Source organism: Kogia breviceps, chromosome 16 (genome assembly GCF_026419965.1).
Source record: "Kogia breviceps isolate mKogBre1 chromosome 16, mKogBre1 haplotype 1, whole genome shotgun sequence".
Classification (NCBI taxonomy): domain Eukaryota; kingdom Metazoa; phylum Chordata; class Mammalia; order Artiodactyla; family Physeteridae; genus Kogia; species Kogia breviceps.
The window spans coordinates 61744104-61759191 of record NC_081325.1 but is presented as its reverse complement, the minus strand read 5'-3'; the positions used below and the strand labels follow the sequence as shown (position 1 = coordinate 61759191).

General features: G+C 38.4%; 1 protein-coding gene across 1 annotated transcript in view; it reads right to left on the bottom strand.

Annotated features, from left to right (window-relative positions):
- Positions 1-15088, bottom strand: part of GPC5 (glypican 5) — a 1282790-nt gene that overhangs the window by 1153412 nt on the left and 114290 nt on the right. The gene's annotated exons all lie outside the window — the stretch shown is intronic.

Genomic DNA, 15088 nt, shown 5'->3' with positions numbered 1-15088 from the left:
TTATTGTTGGTATGTTGAAATAGTGTTTTAATCTTGACCTATGTCCATGGCTTTGGTGAAATTCACTTCATAATTTTAAATCTTCAAGTATGTAAATAATTATGGAATTCTTTAAAATCATCATATCAATGAAAAATAACATTTTTGTTCCTTTTCTTTTTTTTATTTTTTATTTATTTATTTATTTTTTTTTTTATTTTTTTTGTGGTTCACGGGCCTCTCACTGTTGTGGCCTCTCCCGCTGTGGAGCACAGGCTCCGGACGCGCAGGCTCAGCGGCCACGGCCCACGGGCCCAGCCGCTCCGCGGCATGCGGGATCTTCCCGGACCGGGGCACGAACCCGCGTCGCCTGCATCGGCAGGCGGACTCTCAACCACTGCGCCACCAGGGAAGCCCTTTGTTCCTTTTCAATGGTATACTTTTCATTTCTTTTACTTGCCTTATTTTACTAACACATCCAATAGTATTTTTTATAGAAGTGGTGATCGTGGGCACCGTTGTTGCCTCTCCAATGTAAGAGAGCCCGTTATCAATATTTTATTATTAAATATGATGTTTGAAATAAGACATTTTTCCAGATACCTCTATCAAATTCACTTCTATTTGTAGATGCTAAATGTTTTTACCATAAATGGATGTTGACTATTATCAAATGTACTCTGCACATACTAGGACAATCCTATGATTTTCCGGCATAGAGAGGGAGAGAGAGAAGCCACCATAAACGAGGAGTGGATTGCATAGGGATGCGTCAACAACAGCCAACGGTAGAAGGACGTAACAGCAGGTCATCAGAGAGAAAGTACAGAAACCTGGGACTTTTCTCCAAGGAAACTTTTTTCCAAAGTGGCCGAGGCACTGCCGAGCCTGTGAGGCTGAAGGGGTGGTGGAAAGACAATTTATAATTGAAATATTAATAGTTCTCTCTACTAGGCCAGTATATCCTCCTTAGCTGGCTGAGCTCAGACTCACTGGCACTATTTCAACAAATACGTGGAGAAAATGAACCATATCTCTCAAGTTTTATTTCTCAAGGGTTCAACTGCTTCCACAACCCTCACGTGACAGCTAAGTAACTAAAGGGAAGCCCACATCATCTGGCCCTTCAGTCAGTTGACAGCAGGAGAATCCACATGGTGCCAAGAGGGATAGGAAGAACCAGGAATCTACTCCCATTATTTTAGGGAAAACGCAAGCCTGGGCAGCAGAGCCCGCATGCCAAAATGAGTTAGGAATGAGGAAGTGGGTGGAACAGGGAATCTATGCAAAAATTCTGACACAAGGAAAGGAGGGTAACATGTAAAGTATGTCTTTTCACGTGCAAAAGAAAACAATCAGATGGACCAGCGGCTAAAAGCTGTAAGTAATCAACCGTGAAGCTGCACGTTGTGATATTAAGAGTTACGTGTAAATTCCAACCATCTAGAACTTTCTTTTAGTCAGTGCTTTTCAGTTGAGTTTGACCAGCGAGAGGCAATGACAGGAGATTTCCACTTTCTCTCTGCTTCTGTGCCATTCTGACTTGCCTACGGTCCTTTAGGATCAGTTTCTGGCAAGAGGGGCCCCTCCCGCTGCTCTACATCTCAGCAGACTCTAGGAACGCAGCTCTTCCCCTTGCACCTACAGGCGTGATGTCTTCCGGACGCTGCTAATCCCTGAGTGCCTGCTGGGAACCTGACTGATACATGAGCATTTTCCTTCCCACTTCGCTTATTTTAAGTAGTTTTACTTCGTTATATTTCTTTTACTTTTCCCTATTATTTCTTAGCCTCTGGTTTTGCCTACATTGTTTTGGACTGTCAAAATTCGGGACATTCCTACTTACCTCTTCATTGCTATTTTTATATTATCGTTTTTATACTAAATAAATCTGGCCTAAATTACTGGATTATTGACATTCATATAATCTTAATATTGCTTCAGTTTTGTTATTTCCTTTATTATCTTAGAACTCTTTATGTCACTGAAAGTAATGTGGCAACTAGAAAGCAGGAAAACCATAATGGATACAGTATAAAAGTTTTTCACATGTATAGCCGCTTAGAAGCATACTCTTAAAGAAAATAGCCCCATTACTCAAAATATTAGTAATGGAAAAAGTCACTGCTTTCTCATTTTGTAGCCACCACATTGACATCGTACATTTTCTATTTCATCTAAACTGAAAAAAAACTTTTAAAGGAATAACCAATTAACATGTAGAGAAGGACAAAAAGCCTGCAGGCTATTAAATTAAGCATCACACAGCTAGTCAATAGAACTTTTTTGCCAGTGGGCATAGTTTTAATATGCATATAAAATGTTCTGTTCTCCTTAGGAAAAAAGATTCTATGCTAGCTAAAGGCTAAGTATTTCCTTGTAAAGGTCTGTTATTCTCAACATCTCTATTTTCCGGTTGCAAATAGCTCTTTCAAAAATGCATTTTCAATGTAACCTATCTTTAAATGGGAGTACTAGGGCTTTTCGAAGTGTCAATTAGCAGTAAGCTTCAAAATCCATGGAACAAATATAATCTGATGCACATAGGGTTTCTATTTCATTTATTTCAGTAAATGTGAGTAACATTAGAAATAACTCTTTTATACTACAGTTTAACAGTCTTTTTTCCAAGAAAGAAAGAAAAACAGATTTTTTTTTAAATTTTGGTATTTAAATACTTTCCAACAAATTCAATGTAGCAAAATAGTTGGATGAAGAAGGTTGTGGGGTTTGATATGGATAGAATTAGGATTTCATAGAAAGTAAAACTTCAGAAGTTGTGGTTGAAAATGAATTCAATAATTAAATATGACAGATTTTTTTTTTTTTTTGTAGTATGCGGGCCTCTCACTGTTGTGGCCTCTCCCGTTGCGGAGCACAGGCTCCGCGGCCATGGCTCACGGGCTTAGTTGCTCCGCGGCATGTGGGATCTTCCCGGACTAGGGCACGAACCCGTGTCTCCTGCATCCGCAGGCGGATTCTCAACCACTGCGCCACCAGGGAAGCCCAAATATGACAGATTTTGCAGTACATGTTACTTCTATTCCTCAGTCCTCTTTCTCTTCTGTATGGACTTGGGACTACCATCTTTCTCAAACCAAGCTGGCAGCAAAGTTGTTTCTAGAACCCTAGAGAAACAAATTTCATGCCCTCACGCCCAGAGCTTTAATTCCACTAATCTGGGACGATGTCTAGCAATCAGAATTTTTAAACCGCACCTGGGAAATCTAATGTCCAACTAGGCACTGTTGTAACTAGTCATTCATCATATTAGAAGACAGCCAGAGTCCTAGATCCTAATTTAATTGATATTAGGCCAGTTACCTAACCTTCGTGTTTCAGATAATGTATTTATATTGGGGGAAACACTTTTATTCTCAGGGCAGTTGAGAGGAAAGATAAAATCACTGCCTGGCACATAAAATCACTGGTAGGCACACCCATAAGGTGTCCTTCTTCTTGCTAAGGCATCTCTATGGCTTTCTAATATTTTAGGTCTGATTTCTGATAGACAGACTGTTTTCTGTTTTCTGATTGATTCTTACTTCTTGCCTGAAGAGACTTTTAATATCAATGCTTGAATTATAGGTCCCCTGCTGGCCCTCTTGTTGACCCTGTAGAATCAAATTCCAGAAAACCATCTATGTCCCCTGTATGTTAATGTGTCACCTGATTCTGACATTTGCTATTGCCTGAGGCATTTGGATCTGGTCTACTTCTACCTTATGGGCTGTTAGAATTACCAAGTATGTTAAAGCTAAATAATTTCTTATTTTACAGCTTAGAAACGAAAGCCCAGATAGTTCAAGTGCCATATCTAAAGTCACACAGTTCACAATAGACTAGAAACCAAATGTTCCTTTTTCCCAAATTGCATTCTTGAGCTACTAAGTGGCAAATGAGTCCCAGAAAACAAAATGACTCTGACTGTATTCAAATGTAAACAGACTTTTGAATTTTTTTTCTTACATTATGGCTACAGATTTAAAATTTCTAAGCTTAAAAAATGAATAGGGGTTTCCCTGGTGACGCAGTGGTTGAGAATCTGCCTGCCAATGCAGGGGACACGGGTTCGAGCCCTGGTCAGGGAAGATCCCTCATTCTGTGGAGCAACGAAGCCCATGAGCCACAACTACTGAGCCCGCGCGCCTAGAGCCCATGCTCAACAAGAGAAGCCACCTCAATGAGAGGCCCACACACCACAATGAAGAGTAGCCCCCCCTCGCTGCAACTAAAGAAAGCCCATGCCCAGCAATGAAGACCCAACGCAGACAAAAATTAATTGATTATTTTTTTTAAAAAAATTTAGAAAAAAAAAGAATATTTACCCTTGAAGACAGTGTCATTTTTCTTGCAGTTTTTGATACAAGTTTGATCAGTTTCCTTCCCTTATCTATTTTCTAGAGATGACCAAGTGGCAGGATGTAGTGACAAAGTCGAGAAAGATATGGATATAAACACACATGTGCACACACATATACACACACACGTATAAGTGATAAAATTTTGAGGAAAAACAAGTTTTCATTTTTATTGGAACACTGACTTTCTCATTAGGGTCCATTTTTACTACATCTCACCACATTTATCTACCCAGAAGATTATCTGTAACCAAGTCTTACTTCCATCTTAACTAGTGTTCAAGAATATAAACTGATTTTAATATATATATAATATATATATTATATATAATATATATTATATATAATATATATTATATATATAATATATAATTAGGAAATTAGTCTGATACTGCTACTAGAAAAAATTATCAATATACAATTTCACATGTTCAAGTATTTGAGAGTAAAGTGTATTGAACACACAGCTACATTTGGACCTCTTAAAAGGCATTTCATATAGTGATGACTCAAATATGTTTTTGAATGAAAATACTCAATAGCTCTAAAGATATTCACTTTATTGCTTTTTATCATGCATGGTACCAGGAATTAACCCAAAAACATTCTCTTGACTGTAGTCACCTTCCCTGAATTGTCCTAATAACTATATAATAAATGATCTGTATTTGGCATGTTGCTTGTATACATGTGCAATATAAGACACTTAAGAGTAGATTATACAAGATTCAGGCAGATGTGTTACACCACTGATTTCCAAGTGGGCCAACACACAAGAACCTGTCCTCATCATTCTTAGATGAGCTCCTGACAGCTCTGCCTTGTAAACCAGGGACCAAGTTATGCATCCCCGGACTTAAGTTGGATAAAATTTGGCTCGCCTCTTTAAAGTTAACCTCGTCTGCCAACACCCATTTTCTTCCCAGAACATTAGGGAGATTTATGGGGGAATCAAAAATAATGGGGGCCATCGTTCCTCAACTCCTCTCAGTTCTGCCAGAATATTCTAATTAAGTGAAGTTGTGTTGACTGTTGCCTTCATTTTCATCAATATACCTTCATGACTCCGGATTTTTGGCAACAAGTGTAATAAAAACAAAGAATTGGGAGTGAACACAGGTCCCCAGATTGACAAATGGATAAAGGAAACTAGCATACCACAAGAACTGGAATAAGTTGAATATTTCTATCCAAGTACAGAAAAAAAGGCATTAGTTATACTTGTATGCTAATCATTAATTAAAAGTTGACATTGACTCTGGATAATAAAATAGACTCTGGCTTACTATCCAAGAAGGACCCCCAATGTTTTATAAAGCTACTTGTGAAGTAGTGCAAAGACCAGAAGCATTAAAAACAAAGCTAAGTACCATGAGAATTTGGGACATCTTATACAGGCCTAAGCATCAAACAAACAAGGGAAGCAAGATAAATAGGAACCAATTAGGAAAACAAAAGTTACCTGCTGAGGCAATTTATGTGTTTTTTAATACATTATTGCCTTTATGTATAATAGAAACTAATCAGAGAGTTACAGGCTTTTCTAATTAAGACTTTATGTGGCTAAGAAATTTGACTCTTTCTAAATGTCAGTTCCAGAGGGACCCAGAATTCTGAGGGCCAAGCTCATCAGAGTATACATCCCACCTAATGGTTAATCAAACCACATCCGCAATGGAAGCAAAACAATTTCAAAATGGTGACTGATGAATTCAGAAATCACAGATGATGGCTTTAAGCCTTAAAAAATAGCTTAGAGAAAAATCATACATTATAGGAATTTCAAACCCTTTATAAGCAGCTGTTTACAGGAAACTGCCCTCAGCAGGAAGCCCCTTTTCCTGTCACTTCAGCAAAGCTATATTGTAACTAACTTTTATACCAGGCACCCCCATGCTCTATTCACCTCCGGCCCAAGCACACCTTTCAAATCTTTTAATCACGTAATACCTCGCCTAAACGGTCGGTTCTCTCTGTAGATCAAAGAAGTAGAAATGAAGAATAAGTAATTAACAGATGACCTGATCTCTTCCCTAGCTTCCCCTTCAGGAATCTCCCCAACAAACTGTGTGAACAAGACAGCATCTACAGAAAGACCACAAGGAGTCCACAAGCCTCCACACAAGCCTGCCCGCGGTGGGGAATGGAGACAACTCTGAGCCCCTATCTCAATGATTAACTGAGATTACTTCTCTGTTTCTCTTTAAAAACTTGCACGGCTGAGCAGAATCTTCAGAGGTGGTTTCTGGGAGAAGCTGAGTCCACCATCTCACCAGATTGCTGGCATTCTGATTAAAGGCACCTTTCTCCTCTACCATTTATGAGTACGTAATTGATTTTGCAGGGCCAAGCAGCAGGACCGATGTATTCAGTTAACACCTCTAAAGTCAGAGATTACTTAGTTCAAACATAAGCTCTAACGTTTACGCACTGCAAATGCTGGCGCTCAAGTAACCGCTCTAAACCGTGTATTCTCAACTATCAAGTGGAAATTACAGCAAGATCCTTGAGATAGGTGAGTGGTTTAAATAACGTAATCACAGGTTTTCTGCTAAAAAGCTGTAAATTTTAAATGTTTTCTGATTGTGATAGTAATGCTCACTGTAAAAAATGTGTGGATGAACATTTTCAAATGCACAATAAGAAGTAACCTCAATAAGAAGTAACCACGGTTAACTTTCTGGTGCTATCTCTTTGTCAAGATGGATCTAGACAGATGCAATTTAAAAGTGTTGTCTATAATGATGATTTTTATAGTTCAGAAGGTTTTTCAATTGGTATCAAGAGACACTAATACCTTTTTTGTGCATTTTGTCTTTTATTATTTTCCTTTGAAGGGGCTTAATCACCCTAAAGTTATAAACTTCTACTTAAGTTATTTTATTCTGTAATTATTTTGTTACATTGAAACTTTACTTTTTCTAGATTCTTGGACTTGCATTCTCATTGCAGCCATACCACCCCCAAAGGGGCAAAATTGTTTGTTAAGGGGGAAAGGACAGAAAATGTTTGGTATTAAAATCATTCGTATTCTCCAAAGGGCTACAGTACATAATAGACTATATCTGTGTCATTAAATTTTCAGGGAGGGAGAGTGAAGTAGGAAAAACATATATATCTATAAAGGCTCTTTACAGGTGTTAATAAAAACAATGTTTAGAATTACTGATCTAGAAATTATCTTGGGATATAATGTGAGATGCAAAAAAATCTCGTTTTTCATAAATATGTAGCCGGTGCCCTACTATCATTTATTGAACAAAATATCTTTTCCCACTAATTCGATAAGATACATTTTTTTTTTTTTTGTGGTACGCGGGCCTCTCACTGCTGTGGCCTCTCCCTTTGCGGAGCACAGGCTCCAGACGCGCAGGCTCAGCGGCCATGGCTCACGGGCCCAGCCGCTCCGCAGCATGTGGGATCCTCCCGGACCGGGGCACGAACCCGCGTCCCCTGCATCGGCAGGCGGACTCTCAACCGCTGCGCCACCAGGGAAGCCCCGATATGACACTTTTAAGTCCTAAATTTGTATCTATTCCTTGGTCGGTTGTTCAACTTTTCTACTCTGCCTCAGCTTTCACTCATATTAATTTGTAATAGTTTACAATGTCCTTTTTACATGTTATAAAATTTCATGAGCATACCTTACCTTAAAGAAGAAATAAAATATTATACATGATTTTCTATGTAAAATTGATTTTAAGAAAAGCACTGGTGGACTTTATGATTCATATTGATCTTTAACAAACCTGCACAATATTAAAGGCAAAATACATGGAAAATTTTTAGAAAGAACCTATCTTTATACTGTAGCAAAACACCAAAACTACATTCCATTATTCAATAAAAGCTCTACTTTGCTCCTAGCAATGTGACATATGACTCAGGACTTTATATATAGGTATATCTTGCTAGAGGCCTACCTGCACACCACTAAGGATCATATCTTGATTCTTCTAGTAGTTCTAAAGTTCTGATGTATGTTTTTGTTCCCCATAAAATACAATTTTTTCCTCAATTTTTATAGATTTCATAACACGAGATTAGTACAAGCGGCACTACAGAAAAGAATAATTCCGTATCACTTCAATAGTTTGAGTTCTGAAAATCACTTGGGAAAGGTTACCTTGGGAACCGTTACAAGGATTGTGTCCTGTATTAAAAGCAACTGCTGATCTGTTGAAGCATTGCATACGTTTGTTCGGCTTCCCAAACTTTAATGAGCACAGGAATCCCTTGGGAAAGTGTGTTAAAATACAGATTCTGATTCAGAAGTTCTGAAAGATGCCTGAGGTTCTGTATTTGTAATAAGCTCCCAGGCCACGGCCATGCTGCTGGTCATAGATCACACTCTGTGAAGCGAGGAGTCAGCTGGCATCTATAACCCCATTTTAAATTAGCAACATGGGAAACTCCCTGGCGGTCCAGTGGTTAGGAGTCCTCGCTCACACTGCCAGGGGCCCGGGTTCAATCCCTTGCCGGGAACTAAGATCCTGACCAAAAAAAACATAAATTAGCAACATGGAAGACCCAGAAATATGCTTCAGGTAAAGAGCATCTAAACAAAAGATTACAATAGTTGCTTTTAAAACACAGACAGACACACACAGACACACACACACACACCCTTCCCAACTTGATCCATTCTGCCCCAAAAAAGGAATTTCCAAGGTTCCTGTAAATGACTTTAACTCTGATCATCTGCCTTTTTAAGTCTGTAAAGGTGGAGTAGTATGCTTATGGGACAGGGCTGGCTCTGAGGAGACAGTGAAGGTAAACATAGTCTCAAATTCTCTTCTCTAACACATTTGCCTCTCATTTCCCAATTACTGCTAAATGCTTTCACGATTTCTTTTGCTAGCTAAAAATTGGAAGGAAAATATTTCAATTATCTTTGTCATATACTCTCTCAAAACTGTTCACCTTGAAGAATACCCACTTAATGTTTTGGCTGACTAATTAGTTTTCAAAATTAAAAATCCCTTAAATCCCTCCTAACAAGTTTGTACTGAAGTACAATGTCATATGGATCTGAGATGTGCTTTCCTTTTTACTGAGGTAAAGTTTTAGGGCTTCACTGTTGGCATAGTGGTTATAAGAATCCGCCTGCCGAAGCAGGGGACACGGGTTTGAGCCCTGGTCCGGGAAGATCCCACATGTTGCAGAGCAACTAGGCCCGTGAGCCACAACTACTGAAGTCCATGCACCTAGAGCCCGTGCTCTGCAACAAGAGAAGCCACCACAATGAGAAGCCCACGCACTGCAATGAAGAGTAGCCCCCTCTCGCCGCAACTAGAGAAAGCCTGCACACAGCAACGAAGACCCAACGCAGCCAAAAGTAAAATAAATAAATTTTTTTTTAAAGTTTTGGGTAAATATTTTATTTTGCTTCTCCTAGGATTAGCCTCCTCTGAGCATGTTTCTCAAAATGCATCTAAGGCTTATTTGCATCAGAAACATCCAAGTGCTTCCTGAGCATGCCTATGCCTATAGTAATTCAATCAGATCTCTGGGAACTGGCTCAGGGACATGCACTTTCAATAGGTGATCTAAGTCATTCTCATTCACGTGAAAATTTTACATCTCTTTTGCTAAGAAATTCAAAACGAACATTAACACACTTTTTGAGTCTGTAGTAGGTTGAATGGTGACTCCCCAGATGATACGTCTTCCCAGAACCTGTGACTGTGACTCTATTTGGAGAAAGCGTCTTTGCGGATGTGATTAAGTTAAAGATCTTGAAAGGAGATCATTCTGGATTAGCGGGTGGGCTCTAAATCTATTAACCAACGTCCTTATAATAAGACAAACACAAAAGATAAAGCCAAATGAAGGCAGAGGCAGAGATTTTGGAGTGACGGATCTACAGGCCAATGAACACCAAGGACTGCCAACAGCCACCAGAAGCTACAAGAGATTCAGAGGGTGAACAGATTCACCCTCAGAACATCCAGAAGGAACCCCCCCTGCTCACACCCTGATTTTGGACTTCTGCCTTCAAGAACGATGAGAAAATAAATTACTGTTGTTTAAAGCCACCCAGTTTGTGGTAATTTGTTATAGCAGTTCTAGGAAATGAATACAGTCCCTCAAAATACATATATATATATATATATATATATATATATATATATATATATATATGCCATTAATCATGTAAGTAATAATAGGTAATATCTGTTTGTGTGCCAGGAATGGGGAATGTAAATGGATACAGCCACTATGGAGAACAGTATGGAGGTTCCTTAAAAAACTACAAACAGAACTACCATATGACCCTGCAATCCCGCTACTGGTTATATACCCTGAGAAAACCATAATTCAAAAAGAGTCATGTACCAAAGTGTTCACTGCAGCTCTATTTATGATAGCCAGGACATGGAAGCAACCTAAGTGTCCATCAACAGATGAATGGATAAAGAAGATGTGGCACATATATACAATGGAATATTACTCAGCCATAAAAAGAAATGAAACTGAGTTATTTGTGGTGAGGTGGATAGACCTGGAGTCTGTCATACAGAGTGAAGTAAGTCAGAAGGAGAAAAACAAATACCGTATGCTCACACATATATATGGAACCTAAGAAAAAAAAATGTCATGAAGAGATTAGTGGTAGGACAGGAATAAAACACAGACCTACTAGAGCATGGACTTGAGGATATGGGGAGGGGGAAGGGTAAGCGGTGATGATGTGAGAGAGTGGCAGGGACATATACACACTACCATATGTAAATTAGATAGCTAGTGGGAAGCTGCCGCATAGCACAGGGAGATCACCTCTGTGTTTTGTGACCACCTAGAGGGGTGGGATAGGGAGGGTGGGAGGGAGGGTGACGCAAGAGATATGGGAACTTACGTATATGTATAACTGATTCACTTTGTTGTAAAGGAGACACTAACACACTATTGTAAAACAGTTATACTCAAATAAAGATGTTAAAAAAAAAAAAAAAGACTGTAAGTAGACGTTTGCTTTATCTTAACACACACTCTCTTCCACCTTCATACCTCCTGAACCTTGCACAGGATCCCTTGCCAATAACCACCCCCTCTGCAAACCGCTCTCCTACTAATTTATTGCCTCTTGCTCTGGGGTAATAAATTGAACAAATGCTCTTTGCTGTCTGCCTAAGAACTTTATACGCCCTGCCCATGTAACTGAAGAAGTAAGCCAATCCCAAACACATGGGTAGAGTTGAGAATTCATTTGCAAAGCTGTATTATATTCTCAGAAATACAAAACACTGTCATAAAGTTTCTTTTAAATATCATGTAGAATAATGTTTTGATCCCCAAATTAAATATTCTTGGAACTTTTAGTTTGAGAAAAGTAATTTTTATTACAACCTCAAAAGTTGACTTTCAAAAAATGTGATGATATTCATATGCTTTAAGTATAAACTCATGGCAGAATTAATGTCATGGTTTTTAAAAGGTTAAGTAAAATATACACAAAAATCTAGATCTTCTTCTTGCTATATATAGTGTATTTTTCTATTTCTCTATAATCAAATGACCAGTCAATTAATGAATTAATAAGATTCATCCTATGTCTGTGTCTGCAGCATGCTAGCAAAGTTACAACAAGGAATAAGATACATTAAGTCTAGAGAACAGGGACTCTGAATTTAGAATGACCAGAGATTGAATCCATATCCATCACTTTCTAGGCATGAGAACACTGGAATTTTTTCAGTTTCTCTTAGTCATTAGTAAAAGTACAGGAATAGCTGCCATTAATTGAGTACATCCTGTTTTAAGCATAATATTGGGACTTCCCTGGTAGTGCAGTGGTTAAGAATCTGCCTGTCAACGCAGGGGACATGGGTTCGAGCCCTGGTCCGGGAAGATCCCACATGCCGTGGAGCAACTAAGCCCGTGTGCCACAGCTACTGAGCCTGTGCTTTAAAGCCCACGAGCCACAACTACTGAAGCCCACATGCCTAGAGCCCATGCTCCGCAACAAAGAGAAGCCACCACAATGAGAAGCCTGAACACTGCTACAAAGAGTAGCCTCCACTCACTGCGACTAGAGAAAGCCTGCATGCATCAACAGACCCAACGCAGCCAAAACTAAATAAATATATAAATAAAGAAATAAATTTGTAAAAAACACGTAATGTTCTATCAGTTAATTTAATTAAACCTCACATCATCTCTGCGTTGGATTTTATATAATTCCCATTTTTACAGTTGTGAAAACTAAGACTCAGAAAGGTTAAGTAAATTTCCCAAGGGCACATAGCTAGTTAGTCGTCATTACAAAACTGAAATTCAAGGTCTGGATTCAAAGCTTGCAATTTTAACCATTACTCTATGCTTCCTTACTTTACTGTTACTAGATTAAAGTTATGTGGTTAACTATGGTTTGTATTGATAAAACTCTCTCTGACACATCGACCAAATCAGTTGTTCACACTTTAAACAAAGGGTTCCAAGGGCAAGTCTAGTATCATTGTCCTTAAGGATTTCAGAACAGAAATGATAAATACCATCGGTTTCCAGGAAAAAAAAAAAATAACATTGTGAGATGTAATGGGCAGCCTGCTGAAGAAACTTTTTGCAAAGGTGTTCCTCCCTGATGAAAGAAATGCTCAGAAGGAAACTGCACATCCTGCCTGAGACGTGGTTATAAGAGGATGAAGTGCCAGTAGCTGCAGCAGCCATATTGTGACCATGTGAGGGCCAACCAGAGGCAGAAAGCCCATATGCACAGGAATGCAGGGGAGAAGGATGGAGAGCAATGGGTTCTTTGATAACTATGGCACCATGTAGTCCTAGACTTATAATAATGAAACAATGTATCCCTATTATTTAGGTACTAACAGTTAGTAGTTAACAATTCTGTTACTACTTGAACCCCAAATCATCCTAAATGGTAAAAGCAACAACTCAAACTTTCTCTAACAACTGTACATTATTTAAGAAGTATAAACCCCAGGTTTTCATTAAAATAGAAATACTTAAAAATCAAAATGGAACATGACCTAGAAAAAATCTGTATCTAGTCTGTTTCCTTTAATTATTTCATTTAATTTTAAAAATGCAAATATTTGAATTTTATTTGTGTTATAGTATAATATGAAGGTAACATATTGGGAAAATGAGTAAATTACTTAAAGATTAAACAAAAGTCAATATTACAGCTCATAAGTTTTAGAATGCAAAAGCCCATATTTGATATCTGGAAAGAAGTTCAAATACATCATTAATCTCTATTTACACTCATATCTCAGTGATACCTATAAGCAAACTTGCTATTCTATTAAGATAGCAGAGATTACAAAAGCGTGTGTAGATGATTGATTCCTCCACATGTTATTCGGAGTTACATGCTTATGAGATTGCTCTGCAAATACCTTAAAATTCATTCATGTCTTCCCATTATTTTCTTAGAGTGCTGGATCTTTATCTAAATTATTCATATCTATCTATATCCTAGGGATGTTAATTGAAATGGTAGAAAGTATAAGCCTTCTAAAGAATATAGTACTAACCTTCTAAACAATTAATGACACACGGTTGTTTGTACCCAGATGCAACTAGACCCTGCCACGATGTCCCAAGAGCTGAAGGGATCAATATGTTAACATACGTGTTACCTCTTCATGACATACCAGTATAGATCATACTTGACATTTAGTTAACACAATTTACTGTGGCTTAAGGATGGAATCTTCTCCTAAGAGTAGAAGTCACCATAAGATGATGGTAAGCAGGGGTGAGTAGGTGGGAGGAGCGGCAAAGAATTCATTCAAAGGTAGAAAGCGCCAAAAGCCAAGTCCCTTGATTTAAGACAAAGTCTTAGTGTTGCCAAGGAATACATTTGAGCAAGGAATTGGGTGTTGTCATTTCAATGCTTTTAAATTCTATCCTTATGGATTTTTTTCCAGATTCCTTGATGAGGTACCAAAAATAAGGCAATTCTGTGGAAGCCTCAAAGAGGAGTTGGCCGAGATCAGCGGGGGGAGGGAAGAGGAGAACCAGAGGTAAAACACTCCCAATTCTAGTTACACAGGCATTAAGCATTAGTCCAGATGAGAGAATGCAGCCAAAAGTCTTGTTAAATCCCCAAGAAGAGGCAAGCAACAATATGGAGGAGAGAACTGGTCAGAGGGAAGGTGACAGCCTGCTGAGGGCAGGGTGACAGATGTTTGCAGGTGTTGTCAAGAGAAATAAGGATTACATGGTTTGGTGCTTCCCTCATGATAGACGGGTCAGAGAGTGTATATACATGTATTTCTCATTATTTCAATTTCCTATAATTATGCATCGTGACTGAAGAAATGTATAGCAATTGAGCCATTCTACTTGTAAGTTAGAGTAGCGCTTAAACTTCCGTGAAGGTGTTAAGAGTTTCATTTAATTCACTGTGCAATCTTTATTACAGTATCAGCCCTGAAAGATGTCTGAGATATGGAATATATGTCAGCATCCAAAATACTTATGGAAACCTAAAACCATTTTCATTTTCTGATGTGCATTAGTGTCTGATGCAGAATGTCTGTCTTAACTTGCTATTACAAAGAATGGCAAACCACAATTCATGATGTTATACTTTCCTTGTTTACCCATTAATTAGCAGGCAGTCTGCATACGTTTGTGTACGTAAATTCAGTTACTAACAGGTTGATCTGGAGTTTCTTAATATAGCCTCCATGATGTGATGTCATATACTAACTTGCCAGTTTACATGATTTCAAAATAGTTACTTGCAGCTTTTAGCACCAAGTAAAATTAGAAAC